Source organism: Ambystoma mexicanum, chromosome 5q (genome assembly GCF_040938575.1).
Source record: "Ambystoma mexicanum isolate Mex_15411 chromosome 5q, UKY_AmexF1_1, whole genome shotgun sequence".
Classification (NCBI taxonomy): domain Eukaryota; kingdom Metazoa; phylum Chordata; class Amphibia; order Caudata; family Ambystomatidae; genus Ambystoma; species Ambystoma mexicanum.
The window spans coordinates 1247026316-1247042522 of record NC_090933.1 but is presented as its reverse complement, the minus strand read 5'-3'; positions in this window follow the sequence as shown (position 1 = coordinate 1247042522).

Here is a 16207-nt window from a genome sequence, read left to right as displayed (position 1 = left end):
TCGGGTACTTTATACTTTCCCTGACCTTCCCCCAAAAATTAAATGTCTCCATAGTTATGGTTCTTTGGGGCTTCAAAGCTCGCAGACAACGAGGACAAAATTGGGGGCCTTAGAATGCGCCAAGCGAGCCGTTGCAGATGGTAGAGAAGCCAGTTCGCATTTGCACATTGAGGCGCAGTACATAGATGGATTTGAAACTTCAAGTTCTCACAGATGGCTTTACTATGGCATGTTGCAAAGAATGAACGTATGCTCATTTCTAGTGAAGGTCAGCGGCTTTGATTTTCAGCTCGCGGCCTGAAGAGGCCCACAACTCGCACTGGCAGTATAAGATTCTATTGTTTTTTGACCTTGAGAGACAGGGACCATGCCGAAAGAACTTCATTTGAAGGGGGGGTGCAATAACGTAAGAGACGATAAGGCAAAACATTCTGAAACTAGACCGAGTTTCATGTTAGTTCAGTATACGAAAAATCGTTGTCAAGAGCACAGTGGGATTTACGGACTGCATTACGCAGAGACACAATGGAAATTGCAAATATAATGTAAGTAACTCTTTAGACGCTTTTATACCGGAATGAAGAATTAATGAATGGATGCATGAATAAATGAATGAATGAAGAGCTAGGAAAACGTTTGTGGGATCGTCCTTGTAGCGGGCACATGGGCATGCGGGACCACATTCCACACGCATGTAGACAAACAGTTGTTTCTCATTGTGTGCTAACCTCGATTTATTTTGTTACTTTTCGCATTGATTTTGGAGCCGAACATACTCCATTGCACTATCCTTGAAAGCAAATAGTTTCAGATCGCCCGTAATAAATAAAATGAATAATATTAATAAAGATCGGTTGGCGAGACTAATTATAATTTTTATGTTTTCAAAACAGGTATATCCTTCCCTACTGCTACTGCCACCAGTTTCAGACCCCGGCAGACGGCTTCTTCAACCGCCAGCTGCAGCTTCTTGTCAACAACTGCACCACTTTGACGATCTTATGGGACAATCGCCAAGGGCCCATATGCCCTTACACGGTACTAGCGGCTAGAAGCAACATATCAATCTTTACGCTGGCCTAGTGCCTAATTGATGGAACAGCCTTACGGTTCACCGTGCGACCAAAGTGCTTCTTTTAACGAAAACCAACACCCTGTGTACCATAAAGGAACTGCGCGTGACTCACGATAAACTTTTACGGATTTGCGGATAGAGATAAAAGAAAATAAATGGCATTCTGAGTTAATATGGCAATTGCTGAATATTCTATAAACATTTAATGTCAAATAAATGTACTTTACCAAATGTACCGTGCTGCTGTTTGATTTTAAAGTACAGTTTCATATTCCAAATTGTGGCGCGCTGTGTTGTGAGTTGATCTGTGTTGGTTTCCGGGTTCTGTGTGAAGTCGCGTAGAAGACGACTGGGCGCGTTTGCCTATGCGGCACAGAAACGTCACGGAGAGAGGCGGGGAATATGAATGTTTTGATAATGTCAGGCTCAGGGGCGGGGGATATGATTTAGTGCCGCAAAAGCAGGTCAGCCAGGGCGATGCGGCAAGTGATAGGATTATCACAAAATGGCAGCAAAATGGCAGCTCCCTGATGCCTGTTTTCGCGTGCGTTCAATGGACGAAAACTCGGGTAAGGTCCTTAGGCTTAAAAACACATGGCCGACCCGTAGGGGCAATAAAAAATGTTTACCGAACCATTCCTTTAAGGGGACTTAAAGGGAGTAATCATGCTTATTTTGAATGCTGCGAGTCAGCATATCAACCTATAGGATATGATCACGGTGAGGGGGAGGGTGCCACCAGATATTATTGATCACTTAATTGCTTTGGTTTGGTGGAGAGGGGGCCCCAAAGATGTCCATGCCCAGGGCACCAAAAATGTTTAAGATGGCCCTGATGCGAGGGGGGCGTATGTTCATTCCCAAAGCCGGAGTAATATTTCAACTAAACCGATAAAGGCCTATCTTGCGGATCAAGCGTGAAACCTTTTTTTTCATTACAATACTTTTAGTTTCCATTCCATTTTCCATTTTCAGGTCCATACTCACCACATTTTCTGCATAAGGACAGGGGCCTGCTTTCCAGGTGGTTTGGACTACTACTCCCATGATACCGCACAATTGACCATACTGGCTAGGATGGATTGGATTGGTAGTCCAAGACATCTAGAGAACCAAAGGTTGCAGACCCCTGCTAGGGCAGGTACGGGACCCATCCTCTGGATAAGGAGTGCACCACTTTTTGCAATCCGTCTCATCTTGCTGTATTCGGTAGGCAGCGTTGTGGTGCGGGGCGATTTCCCGCTCAGCCTGTTGGGTGTCCTGACCCACGTTTGGACTATTGTGCTGCAACATTTGGTGCTGTGGGCTTAGGAAATCCAAGAGGGCGTAAAAGCCCACATTTGCGCCAGAATCCTAGAGAACTGTGCAGTTTTGCGCATAGCAAAGTGGTCCCCTGACCTGCCACCCACCAGTGCAAGCATGATGGGCCAGGAGTGCCATGAGTGAAATGTGTGCCAAAGGAAAAACAGCAGTGCCGGTTGGCTAAAAAAAAGCGCTTTAAAATCACCTTTGTTTCCCTGAATGCAAGCTCAAAATGCCTATTTTAAACATCACAAGATATTAAAAAATCTCAATGAACACCAGCAGACATTTGGCAGAATGTATTCTTGTGTGCATACAAAATCTGGAAAGATGAAGAGCCCAAAACAATGTTTATAACAAAACTGGCTGAGCTGTGGATGTCAGCAGCTTAAGTTAAATGGACAGAAAGCCACTAAAATCGAAATGTTTAAAATAAATGAGTGACCTACTTTTGAGTGTAACATAGGTTGCAACTGTTAAATGTCATAGATTTGAACTTAGAATCAGCATTCTAGCTGCATGTGCAAAAATTGTGAGTTTGATTTGAATGAAGAAAAACTGGGAACAAAAGTGACATTTAGCTGAAGCCTGGCTTAATGAAACTGGATTCTGCCTGACAACTACCCCCGACAGGAGAGGGAATTCAGCAGCTGTGTTCCCAGGCCTGGCTGTAACCTGCTGCCCCTGCCAAAAGGAGATGACACCTCTCTGATTGAATTAGGGGAGTGGCACCTGGGGACTACAGGAAACTAAACAAAGCACTGTCCCTGGCTCAGGCAAATGTTATATTGGGGGGGGGGTCGTAAAATGGCTTCCTCTTGGGGGAAACTGGGAGGGGCAGTGCCTGTGAGAGCAAGCTGAGCTTGGGGGAAGTGGATAAACCAGAAATTCCACCATGTGCTTTGGAAAACCACACCCTTTTGGGGCCAGAGCATGATTTTAAAAAGATGGATAATTCATAGTGCGGACTTGTAAAAATTATATAAATAACATCATCATTCTTGTGATTTTTCTGTGCACATTTTAAGAGGTGTTAGGACCCTGTGGTATGTTCTTGGGGATAGTAGCGGAAAAAAAGGTTTTTACTCCAAATGTATGCATGTTAAAAATCTGACACTTTGTCATCTGAAACCCATATCCCTGGTGCACATTTGTGTAAAATCTGGAAAGGTCTAGAGGTCGTTATCTGGATGAAAAGGAGAGAATTCTGTCATAAGTGGACACGACATCGTACAAAGACAGGGATCGGATGGTTTGGTGCTACAGAAAATATGTTAACTGGACCTATAATATTAGAAAAATGGTACATAGATAAATGTGTATTTGGATCAGAAATAGATTTGTGTGCAATTTGACAAGGGGAGGATCCTCTGACCATAAACCTACCTCATCACTCTGACTCACAACCCAGTTCCCCCAATCAAGGGAGAGAGGAAAGCTTGGCCAATGATAAGTGAGAGGGGCAGGCTTAGCTAGGCCCAGGCACACACCCATTTTCAAAACACATAAAAGGAACATGGAAACCCAGGTAGAGACATTCACTTTCCACTTTCTTGCGGGACGCTTTGCCGGGAGACTCCAGACTTCAAATCCAGAACTCTAGGGATCCAGAACTTTACTTCAGAACTTGTAGCAGAGAGGCTAACCCACAAGCTGAGTTCTCTTCAGCAGGCCTCAAAAATCATTTGCCAACTATTCAACCGCCGGGCTGTGCAGTTTGCTGCTTGCTAAGAATCCACTTGATCCAGACCCGCAGAACAAGAGACCGCTGTATCCGGAACTGCTAGCAGAACCGATAACAGAACCGGAGACCCAGAGACCAGATCGCTGTGAAGAACCGCTAGCAGAAGTCCAGCCAATCCTGACGAAGTCGCATTCCTGTCCAAAATCTAGTGTGAGTACCCAGCTAGCACTGTGTCAAAACCAACTCCTTAGTTTAAAATAATCTAATCCAAACTGTTTTAGCCTATTAGAACTGCCTCCTAGAATCGTGTCATTCTGTCATCTTTTAAAACTGAAAACTGTCATCTGTCATTCTCAGCTTTAAAATTTCAAATCCGAAAAACTACCTTTACTAAATCGGCCGTATCTCCGGAACCGAGCGAGTTTTAACTGTCATTTTAAAGCAAAGATTCTAAGCTTTCCAACGAGCCTAGAACCGACTTCCTACTCCTCATACTCCCTCCGTAATTGCGCTCGACGCACGCGACTAAATTTGCCGGGATTTGACATTTTGCTTAATTTCAGCCACGTGTAAAAAGATTTGTCCTTGCTTTCCTTTGCTGAAATTCATTTGCAACCTGACAATCATTCATAGAACATTGCTAAAGTGATCCTGAACTAATACAAAGTAGCTGTCACCCACCCTGAACCCCCTATAGGGAATTGAAAGCCTTTTTAGCATATTTTTCACTCAATTGCAACCACATCAAAGTATATTGCCTGTGTTTAAAACTCCTACCTGTTTTCCTCTAAGCTTGCTAGGGGGGAACTTTATATTTGATTGCATTCCTGAGAACTGTGTGCTTTTCTTCCATCTCTTTACATTGCATAAAGGGGGGGGGATGAATTGTCAAAGAAAAGTGATTACATTGTCTTTTGTTGAAGTCACATCAAGTTTATTTTCTGTACTGCATTTTCATTCATCATTGCATTGTCCTTGAAGCCATAAAAGCATTCTCAGCTACTTTATTCTCTCTGTATCACTTCTAAGCCATCAAAAAGAGGGTACCACTGTAACATTATCCATTGTTGATCACTATCATCCTCACAAGTGTGCTATCAAATATTAATTTACTATAAAAGTGTGATAGATATATATTGTTTAATTTTCAAATAAACCTTTTAATTTGAAAAACAAACCTACTTCTTGGCTCAGTGGGGTCAGGGGGATTCTAAGAGAGGGGTGTTATATAAGGGTTGTCATCCAGAGTAAACGAACTGGACATAAAAATATATCAATAAGGGTTTCCCTCAGCATCTCAGACTAGGCATTGACTTAGCTGTAGTGTTGAATTGAATCCGCTTACAAGCCTTACCGCCAGCATGAATTTTCATGCTATGGATTTCTATGGCATCTGCCTGACATTGCCATCTGGTGAATACAGGCGGATTCAATAGGAAACCATTGCCTCCTGCAATCATTAATAGTGAGTTGCATGTACATGTTTCCACGAGCAGAGTGAAACGATGAAAAGTTAGGTCTATTTTAAATATGTGTTACTTTGCACTTGTCTGGTGGAACATTTGAAAATTGCCCTTAAGTGCAAACAGGCCTAGCCCACACGCAATATTTTTTTTGAATGAAATTGACCTGCGATGCATTTTGCCAGCATGCTCCATGCTGCAGAAATGATCCAGTCACTGCAGTATTATGAATGAAATGCAGTGCAAAGGCCATACGTATTGTGAGAACAACCAAACCGGTGCCACCTTAAACTGTTTGACTACAGCACGGTGCTTCTGGGTGGCAACACTCTGGAGCTCATTTTCAATATTTTAACAAATTGCTCTGAGGGGACCGCTTACTTTTGCACTTTTGGGCAAACAGGTTCCCTCTGTGCAATTGTAATCATGTGTACTACGATGATCTAAAGGCAGGCAAAATCGCCTTTTTGCGCTTCTTTTTTCACTGTGCGGTGCACACTGAGTAAATGCTGCCAGCTGGTCTCCACTGGTAGGCCGCATTTACAAAGAAAACGGCCTGCCTTTAGGAGTGTGCCAGCATGAAACTCCCAGCATGAAGATGCCATTGACACGTGTTTTTTGGAAGCAGTGTGGCAGACACAGGCTGAAAAGTAACTCTTCTTCTACATTAGAAAATTATAGAAATGCCCCAAAGCGTAAACAAAAATTGTTAAAACAGGCAGTACCTTTACACTGTCTTCATCACCTTATCACTCACTCCGTGGACTCGGGAAATGAGCGCCTCTGAGGTGTGCGGTGTGTTCTCCACTCTGGAAAGAGGGGCTTATTGGCTTTAATTTACAAAGAAATTCACTTTCTGAAAACAAAATACACTGCTTTTCAGCACCACATTGTTTTTCTAACTTTGAGAGCACCTATTGAGAACTTCCAAAAGAGAGCACCCGTTATCATTCTGGTATCATATAGACTAGTGTACCCCTGTCAAGAACATCATGCATGCCAGAGTGGCCCTTTCCATCCGGGCAAAGCTAGTTCAGTCATGGTTATAATTTTGCATTCTGGGACTTATAGTCCTGGATTTCCCCGTTATAACGCCAGGACTACAAATCCCAGAATGCTACGTTAAAACCTGGATTGGACCGGCATCTCCCGAATGGAACGAGGCATGCATTTAAAGGGTACTAAAAGTCGGGCGATAATTCTCTGTCCTCTAAAAAGGGCCTACCCAGCGGGGAAATGCCAAAAGGTCCTGTGACGTTTTACACTTGCGAGTACATTATTGTGAAATAGAGCAATTATTACAGAGATGGAAGTTATGGGTTGTCATGTTGGTGAGCCTTGCACATGCAGTGGCAGTAGGACAGAGCCGTAGTTAGAGCACCAGCTGGCCCCGATCCGTGTACGTTTTTGTGAAACAGTTTCTAGGTCCTGCTTTATTCACAGACATGTGGCTATTTTACTATCTGTACGCCAGAGCGTAAATGAATGAACCTGCCAAGGATACCACCGGCATTCCCCCCCTCCACACCTGCACTTGCATTTGGGCATCGCTTGGCCTGTGTGGCCCCACAGGCCTGCACTTATTGTAAGGGCTGGTGAACCCCGCCCCTACCCCCCTCCATCCATTGATAACTGCCTGGCACTTTCCTCTTTGACATCGCAACCTGCTGTTGCACCTACCTGTTGCCTTACCATGGTCTCCCTGGCACTTCCCTCGTCTGTGGACCCTCTAGCATGTACCCCTTTCCCTTCTCTCCCTCTGCACTTGAATGAGCCCAATATTCACAAGGCCCAGTAGGTCCCCGTTTGTTGTTGCATTTTGCATACTACAGTGTCTTGCTATTTTCCCCTGTTCCCATCCATTTGGCCTGTGGGCGCTTTGTAACACTACTTTCTTGATGTGTAAGCGCCTTGCAAATGCACAATAAAATAAAATAAACAGTTTGGGCTTTTTTGTAGGAATGGGAAATGCATTTCCCAGGCACTGCCACACTGGTAATAACTGCCCATAAATTCTACCAGCTGCAAAATGGTCTAAGGACCTGGGCATATAATAGCAGTGCCTGGCAAATGCCTAGTACTTACACACAAGTCAAAACGTTTGGCTTTGCCAATGCTTGCTTTTAATAGAACTTCTCTGAAGAACACTCATAGTGCTTATAAAGAGAGTGGTTGAAGGCAGAGCTGGATAATTTTTATTACACCAGTAGCGTGCTTACAGCTCCAATTAAGTCATTAACTCTCAGAAGACTGTTTTGAGAAAACACTGGAAGGCACTTTGAGTGCAATGTTTGATAGTCAGGCTAGATAAAGTTAGCTCAAAGAGATCCCATGGGGATGTGTTTTTGGTGGGGAGTAGCAGGAAGTGGGTGGGAACTGCGATAAAGTTAGCATGGCCATGGGCAGTCAATAAATGTTAAATGTATTTGTACCACGCACCGTCACCAATGGAGTTGGACCCCAGGCGCTCTGGCGGATCTGCAAATGAGAAGGTGGGATGGGTTAGTAGGTGAAGCGGGCGTAGGATAGTGAGAGGAGTGGTGTTCTGTTGGCAGCTTCAACTTGTTATACACCGGGTGCTGAGCTTCGGTGCGAGTATTGGATCGATGTCAGTCCTCGTGTGCTATTGGTGTTGCTTATGTGTTGTTGCGGTATTGTGAAGTGTGTGCGGGTTGTTGTGCGAGAGATGGTTGTGTGAGATTTTTGAGTGAGATAAGTCTGCAGAAATGCTGAGTTTTTTGTTAGTCGGTTTGTATGAAGGTTAACAGAAGTTCAGAAATCTGTCCGAGTGTGGCACTCGCCAAGCCCCCCAATTTCATAGGGATGTGCAAAAGGGCTACGCCTGGCAGGGCTTGGTTTATGTGGGGCGCTCCTTGTGCTGTTCTAACACGCTTTGTAGATGTTATGATTGCTCCTCACCGTTCTATTCTAGCCAGCTCTGTAGGTGTTCTAATGCTGATGGATTGATTAATCTGGGTTGGGTGTCTATTCTTCTTCTTGGGTGCTGGGGCTGGTGTAGCGGACTCCTCTCAAACTTTCTATCTAAATGCGTCTGCTGGTTTGGATATGGTCCGTCCGAGGGGAGTGTGTGAGACATTTAGTGCTTTTGTCTGGGTCTGAGTATGTTATCAGTCTCTGGAGGTCTCCTTTTGTGGATATTTCCCATGATATCCTATGGTCTGTCGTGCGGTCGGTTCTTTGGGTTCAGTGTTTGTCCATTTGAGAGTGGCCGAGGTTGGTGTTATTTTCGTTGTAGTTTTAGTGGGGTGGCCATTCTAGTGCGTCGCTGTTGTTGTTACGCTGTGAAGAGCCATGATTTTAGGAGTTTCCTGAATGCTAGGTGGTTTGTTGTGTTCTGTATATTCTTAGGTAGGTCATTCCAGGTTTTTGGTGCCTGGTGAGAGTAAGAGGATCCTCTGAGTTTTCTTCTGTTATAGGGTTTTGTTTCCAGGCGGATGTCGGTGCTTGATCTCAGTGTTCTTGTCGGTTGATGTAGGCGTAGTTTATCGCTAAGGAATTCTGCGCCTTGTTTGTGTATTGCTCTGTGTGTGATGCACATGGACTTGAACTTTATTCGCTGTTTTACTGGTAGCCAGTGTAGTATTTTTAGCACGGGTGTGATGTGTTCTGTTCTGGGTACCTTCAAGAGGAGTCTGGCTGCTGCATTTTGTATGTGTTGTAGTTTTTTTTAGAAGTCGTTTGGGCATGCCCAGGTATAGGCTATTGGCGTAGTCTACTCTGGACATGATCAGAGCGATGATGGTGTTTTGTTGGTGAACGACAGGAATGGTAGGAAGATTTTTTGCTGCTCGCAGGAGGAAGAAAACATTCTTGAGTAGATAGTTTACTTGTGGCTCTAGGGTGAGGTTGTTATCCATCAGGACCGATAGGTTTTTTACAGTTGATGATGGTTCTGGTGTGGTGCCGAGCTCTCTTGGCCAGGGGATGTAGCTGATGTCTCCTCCTTTTTTGAAACTATCATTATCTCTGTTTTGCCTGGGTTGATTTTGAGGTGGTTGAGGTTCATCCAGTTGAATATCTCACAAAGGCAATTCTCTAGTGTAGTGTTTTTATCTCAAATGTCTTGTATGTTGAAGATTATTTGAATATCGTCGGCGTAGTTGTAGCATGTGAGTTTGTTTTTTTTGTTGATGAGTTTGATTAATAGGTACATGTAGATGTTGAAAAGAAGCAGCGCGAAGGATGATCCTTGTGGTACTCCGCACGTGGAGTCTCTAGGTTTGGATTTAAAAGGTTTCATCCATACGGTTTCAGTTCTGTTTGTTAAGAAGGATTTAAGCCATGGTAGGACGGTGTCTGTTATCCATAGTCCTTCTAATCTATTTATGACGATGTCGTGGTTGACAGTGTCGAAAGCTGCGGACAGATCACAGAGAATCAGGGCGGTGCTGTTGTCCGAGTCTGTGTTTGTTTTTAGGTTGTCCCATATTGAGAGGAGAGCTGATTCTGTTCCTCTCGTTGGTCTGAAACCTACTTGTGCCTGGTCTAGTAGGCAGTGCTGTTTTATGAATTCTTGGGTTATTTTGTAGACGTACGTTTCTAGTAATTTGGCTTTGTAGGGTATATTGGAGATGGGTCTGTAGTTGGATAAGTCATCTATGTTTCCTGTTGTATCTTTGAGTAGCGGCTTGATGTACGCTGATTTGAAGGCCTGTGGTACTTTACCTGTTGGGATTGAGAGGTTGAGGAGATTCCTGTGGTATTCCATGGGCGTTCCTTGTTTCAGAATTGTTTTGTATATATCAGGGGGGCAAGGGTCTTCAGGAGAGCCTGATTTGTTGCTTTGGTTTACCAGTTTGAGGAAAGCCTCAACTGATATTTCTGGGAAGCTTCGAAGCTTGTTTGGGTGTTTTCGTCGGAGTCGCTGGGGATTGAGCTGTGATTGCTTGGCCTGTTTTGTGTGGTGTGCTGGATGGAGGTTATTTTTTTTTAAAGTGGTCTCCTAGGTCATCGCAAAGTTTCATCGATGGAGTTGGCGTTTTGTTGCAGCCAGGCAGGTTTTTTTATTTCGTTTATGATTTTGAAGAGTTCTTTTTGTGCGTATGGTGCTATGAAGATTCGGTTGCTTTTTGTATTTCCTTTTTATATGAGCGGATCTGTTGCAGGAATTTCCATTTGTTTGCAGTGGTGTTGTTGGTCCTCCATTCAGTTTCTAGTTTTCATTTTTTTTTCATGGCGTTGAGTAGTGGGGTGAACCACTTTGCTGTTGTTTTCTTACGTGATGGGGTGAACGGCTTTTCTTTGGCGAAGTTGTCTAGAGTTACTGTGATCCAGGTGTGGAGCACAGCAACTTTTTTGTCTAGGTCTGCTTCTTCCATGGTTGATGCTTGTGGTTTGCTGACTTCTAGGAGTTGGGTTAGGTTGGAGTTTTTTATGGTTCTCGAGTTTCTTTTCATCATGATCGGTGGTTTTTCTTGTTGCTTTTTTGTTGGACTGGCCGTTGTGATTATGAATGGAATGATGAGGTGGTCGCTCCAGAGTATTTGAATTGGGGGTGCCGTGGTGATGAGATCCTTGTTGGCGAAGATTGCGTTGAGTGTGTGCCCTGCTGAGTGTGTTGGTCCTTTGACTAGTTGTTGTAGATTCATGGCTGCTAGTTGGGCGGTTAAGGATTTTTGTGTGGTTGTGGTTTCTTCGTCGAACCAGATGTTGAAATCTCTGAGGATGATCTGGTGATTGTACTTGATGGCCAGGATGGTGATTGCTTCCGTGAATGCATCTATGAAAGTCGCATCGTAGGTTGGTGGTCTGTTTCAGGTTAGTTTTGGGGTTTACTGATAGCCATAGTATTAAGGATTCGCATTTATCGATGTTTAGAGGATCTTCCAATTTGATGGCCAATTGTTCCTTCTGGATGATCGCTAGTCCACCCCCTCTTTTGGATTTCCTGTTTGCTTGGATGCATTTTAAGTCTTCAGGCAGGCAGTTGTTGAGGGTGATCTTGTAGTTGTCGTCTAGCCATGTTTTGGTTACAAATAGGATGTCTATGCCTCCTTCTGATAGGAGGTCGTATATTTCCGTTGAATGTTTGGACATTGACCTTGCATTTATTAAGTTACAGTGGATTCTCTGGGTGTGATTTTGTTTTGTGGTTATTCAGAGTTCAAGTTTGTAGTTGTCTGGTCATGGTGTTTCTGCACTGGTGTTGGTAGGATGAAGAACGGCGACGGCTGCTTCTTCATTGAATCAATCCAATAGGTTGGTAACAGGGCTGATCAGTCGTGGTGTTTCTGCTGTGACGCTGCTCGGATGAAGGTCAGCGATGGCTTCTTCATTGAGTCCGACTGTTGGGTCGGAGATAGCATTGCTGGTTGTTGGCACTTCACGGTATTGAGTGGGATGTTGTGGAAATCGATGGTGCCCCTCTGTTCTGGTGATGTAAGGGGTGGTGGGGTTGGAGCCCTCCCACTCTCTTGTTGAGTGCTCCCATCTTTTTTCCGGGTGTTTAAGGAAATTGTTTGCCTGTCTCAAGGTTTCCGTGTTGAGGCGTTGGTGTTCTGCGGTTGTCGTGAGGTAAGGTGTGAGGTATTGGGATTTTTCTCTTACAGATTTTGTTCCGGTTATGGTTGCGTTAGGCGTGTTTCCTTCCAATGGGGCTGCTCTTCTGGGTTCTGTCGGTGTTGTGTGTTCGTGTCTCTTGTTGCATGAACTTGTTCTCTTTCTCTGCATCCTTTTCTGGGTCGGGTCATTTTTCGGTTTAAGGTGCAGGCGTATTAGGGTAGTTGGTCCTCTATGCTGTGTTGTGCAGGCGTAGTGATCATTGTTTTTTCTTTTTTTTTTTTCTCCTTCTCTGGATACGCGGGGGTGCTTTCTAGCTCAGTCTGTCATTTCTGTCGGTGGGTAGAGTGTGTTTCCTAAGGGTGCACTGTTGGGGAGGTTAGGTTTTTGGCGGTCTGGTGGGATGGGACTTGATTAAGCTGGTTGGTGATGGGTTTCCGGGATTAATAGAGTACTGAACTAAGCGCAGTTAGATTAGGGCCCTGTACGATGGGAGAAAGGCTTACACTTAGGAAGGTGACAGAGTTCTGGACCTGACACAAGTGGATTTGAGGGTCAGCCAAAACAGAAGAGCGCAATACTAAGCACAGATGGATTTGAGGGTCCTGCACCGCAGGGAGGAGGCCCACGCCTAGGAGAGCAACAGGTTATTAGACTGAGCAACTGTATTTGAGGGTCAGTTGAGGTAGTACTGTCTGATACCAAGCACAGCTAAGTCTGAGGGTCAGTTGAAGCAGTGGGGCACGATGCCAGACACAGCTAGATCTGGGAGTCCTGCACAGTGGCCGTCTCCCTTGGGTTCACCGCAGTGAGCTTGTCATGTAGGTTCAGGGGGCATGTACTGGTTGAGGAGTGAGTTTGAGGGCGCAGCTATGACTTACTAAATATCTTACCATGCAATCTGGACACAAAGGCCCAACTAGATTTGAGAGACCTGTATAGTGGGAGAGAGGCCTATCAGTGCAATCTAAATATCATACAATGCAATTTGGAGACAGAACCCCTGCTAACCTTGAGGGACCTGATTGTGGGAGAGAGGCCTATCAATGCAATCTAGACGTCATACAATGCAGTTTGGAGAAAAAACCCCTGCTAAGTTTGAGAGACCTGTATAGTGGGAGAGAGGCCTATCAATGCAATCTAAGCGTCATACAATGCAGTTTGAAGACAGAACCCCTGCTAAGTTTGAGAGACCTGTATAGTGGGAGAGAGGCCTAACCATGCAATCTAAGCATCATACAATGCAATTTGGAGACAGAACCCCTGGTGGGCTGGAGAGACTTGTACAGGTCTACACAGAGGAAAGGCGTCTGTGCCTGGCTAGATTGGTACAGTATTAAATAATGATTAAGTTTGAGGGTGAGGGAACGAGATGCAGAGGGGGCTAATTACCCTCTTTACTTTGCGTTCGGTAAGTGGCTCAGAGTCTAGGGTAGAGTAGTTGCTCTACTCCTGACCTAGGCCACTCCTACCTTACTGGTCCTTGTAGATGATGGCTGACGACTGGCCACTGCTTCCCCTGCTGCCACCTGCTGATACTTCTTGGACCCGCCTCTGTTGAAGCCGCCCTTGGCCTTAGGGCCCTTATCCCTCAGGTTTGCATGGGCAGGAGGCTGCCCTGGGGGGAGCAGCGATGAGGGCCGAGTGGAGCAGTGGGTGAAGGGGGGGCGGGACGGGAGGGGAGAGAGACCAGGAGGAGGGTGCTGGGTGGGAGAGGGGCACTTCTGGGGTCTAGTTTGGGTAGCAAACAAACACTGAGTGCACAGAGATGGGCAGGTTCACCTCACGCCGGCTTCCTGGCTGTTGGTGGGCGAGCCGGTGGGAGCTGGGTCACTAGACTCCGGCAGCCACCACAGCAGCGACACTGAGGAAACTGGGGGCTGGGGCTGAAATTACACTAGGCCAATGGTCAAATACAGGCCCAGAAGGGACAAGGCACTTGGTCACTCACCTGCACTGCCCGGATGGAAAGTGGCGTGCAGGAGGAGGTGCCGGGGCTAAGCTAGAAACACGGATATGGGCAGCCAATCAGGGCCGGGGGCCGGCAGGGAGGCGGGCGGAGGGAGTTGGAGAGGGAGAAAGGACGCGGCAGCCACGGGGAGGAAACTGGGGGCTGGGGCTGAGATTACACTAGGCCAATGGTCAAACACAGGCCCAGAAGGGTCGAGGCACTTGGTCACCACCTGCAGTGCCCGGATGGAAAGTGGCGTGCAGGTCGAGGTGCCGGGACTAAGCTGGAAACACGGATATGGGGAGCCAATCAGGGCTGGGGGGCGGGAGGGAGTCGTGCGGAGGGAGTTGGAGAGGGAGAAAGGACGCAGCAGGAACGGGGAGGAAACGGGGACTGGTGCTGAGATTACACTAGGCCAATGGTCAAACAGGCCCAGAAGGGTCAAGGCACTTGGTCACTCACCTGCACTGCCCGGATGGAAAGTGGCGTGCAGGTCAAGGTGCCGGGGCTAAGCTGGAAACACAGATATGGGCAGCCAATCAGTGCCGGGGGGCGGGAGGGGTGTGGGAGGAGGGAGTTGGAGAGGGAGAAAGGACGCGGCAGCGACGGGGAGGAAACAGGGGGCTGGGGCTGAGATTACACTAGGCCAATGGTCAAACACAGGCCCAGAAGGGTCAAGGGGCCCAGAAGAGTCAAGGCACTTGGTCACTCACCTGCACTGCCCAGATGGAAAATGGCGTGCAGGTCGAGGTGGCGTGGCTAAACTGGAAACACGGATATGGGCAGCCAATCAGGGCTGGCGGGCGGAGGGAGTTGGAGAGGGAGAAAGGACGCGGCAGCGACGGGGAGGAAACGGGGGGGCTGGAGCTGAGATTACACTGGGCCAAGGGTCAAACACAGGCCCAGAAGGGTCGAGGCACTTGGTCACTCACCTGCAGTGCCCGGATGGAAAGTGGCGTGCAGGTCTATGTGCCGGGGCTAAGCTGGAAACACAGATATGGGCAGCCAATCAGGGCCATGGAGCGGGAGGGAGGTGGGCGGAGGGAGTTGGAGAGGGAGAAAGGATGCAGCAGCGACGGGGAGGAAACCCAGGGCTGGGGTTGAGATTACACTATGCCAATGGTCAAACACAAGGCCAGAATGGTCAAGGCACTTGGTCACTCACCTGCACTGCCCGGATGGAAAGTGGCGTGCAGATCGAGGTGCCAGGGCTAAGCTGGAAACACGGATATGGGCAGCCAATCAGGGCCGGGGGGCAGGAGGGAGGCGGGCGGAGGGAGTTGGAGAGGGAGAAAGGACGCGGCAGCGACGGGGAGGAAACGGGGGGTTGGTGGGCAAATAACCAAACAACACCTACAAAAGGGGCGTCCCTCCTCATATGCCATTTCTCCCTGACTGTACTCCAATGCAATAGTGTTTCATAGAACATCCTAATGCATTCTGGGATTCGAAAACTAGGGTCATACAAATGAACACAGTTGGACTAACATATTCTATTGAACGGCCTGTCAAAATGAAGCCAAGAAAAAAAGCATTGTGTCCTGTTATATGGAATCTTCTGGCAACGGGTGTGAGTGAGTGAATGAGTGGGTGAGTGAGGCATGTAGTAGAGTAAATATTGTCGAAGGTGTCTTTCACCTCATAGCTGTTTAAGACCCAGCAAGTCTAAATGCCAACGGGCTGCAGTTCGTCTAGTTCTGGCAGCCAAAACTTTAAGTGGGGTGGGACATCGAGGGGGTCTCCCAGGGGCGTGTGATCTACCTACGGAGGTGGGGGTTTGCCTTTTTGCAAGCTGACAATGTGAGAGGCGGGTGCATTGCTATCATTCATTTTGCAGCCCCGCCCATCTTTTTGTTTCCAAATTTGTGGCATTCACCCCTTCAGGCAAGCATTTCACAATCTGGTAGCAAGCATCACCCTCTCAGTCCTTATCTGCCCAATAAATAGGTCAATGTTGGGATGTGAAAGGGCTGCCTGCAGGGGTCTGCACCTCTGATTAATAAGAAAAAGGAGAGGTGGGGGCAACAAAAGGAATGATAACAATGCAACTGCTCACAGAGGCTTGGGAGCAAAGTAGGCCCAGTCGTGTGAACCGGACAGAGCCCAGGATCAAGATGACTTTTGGAGACTGTCAAGGCTGTACCCTGGATAGCCCTACCCCACTTAAAGCTAGTCTAGTAACTATATAGAGATCACAAGTGTCCCCATACAAT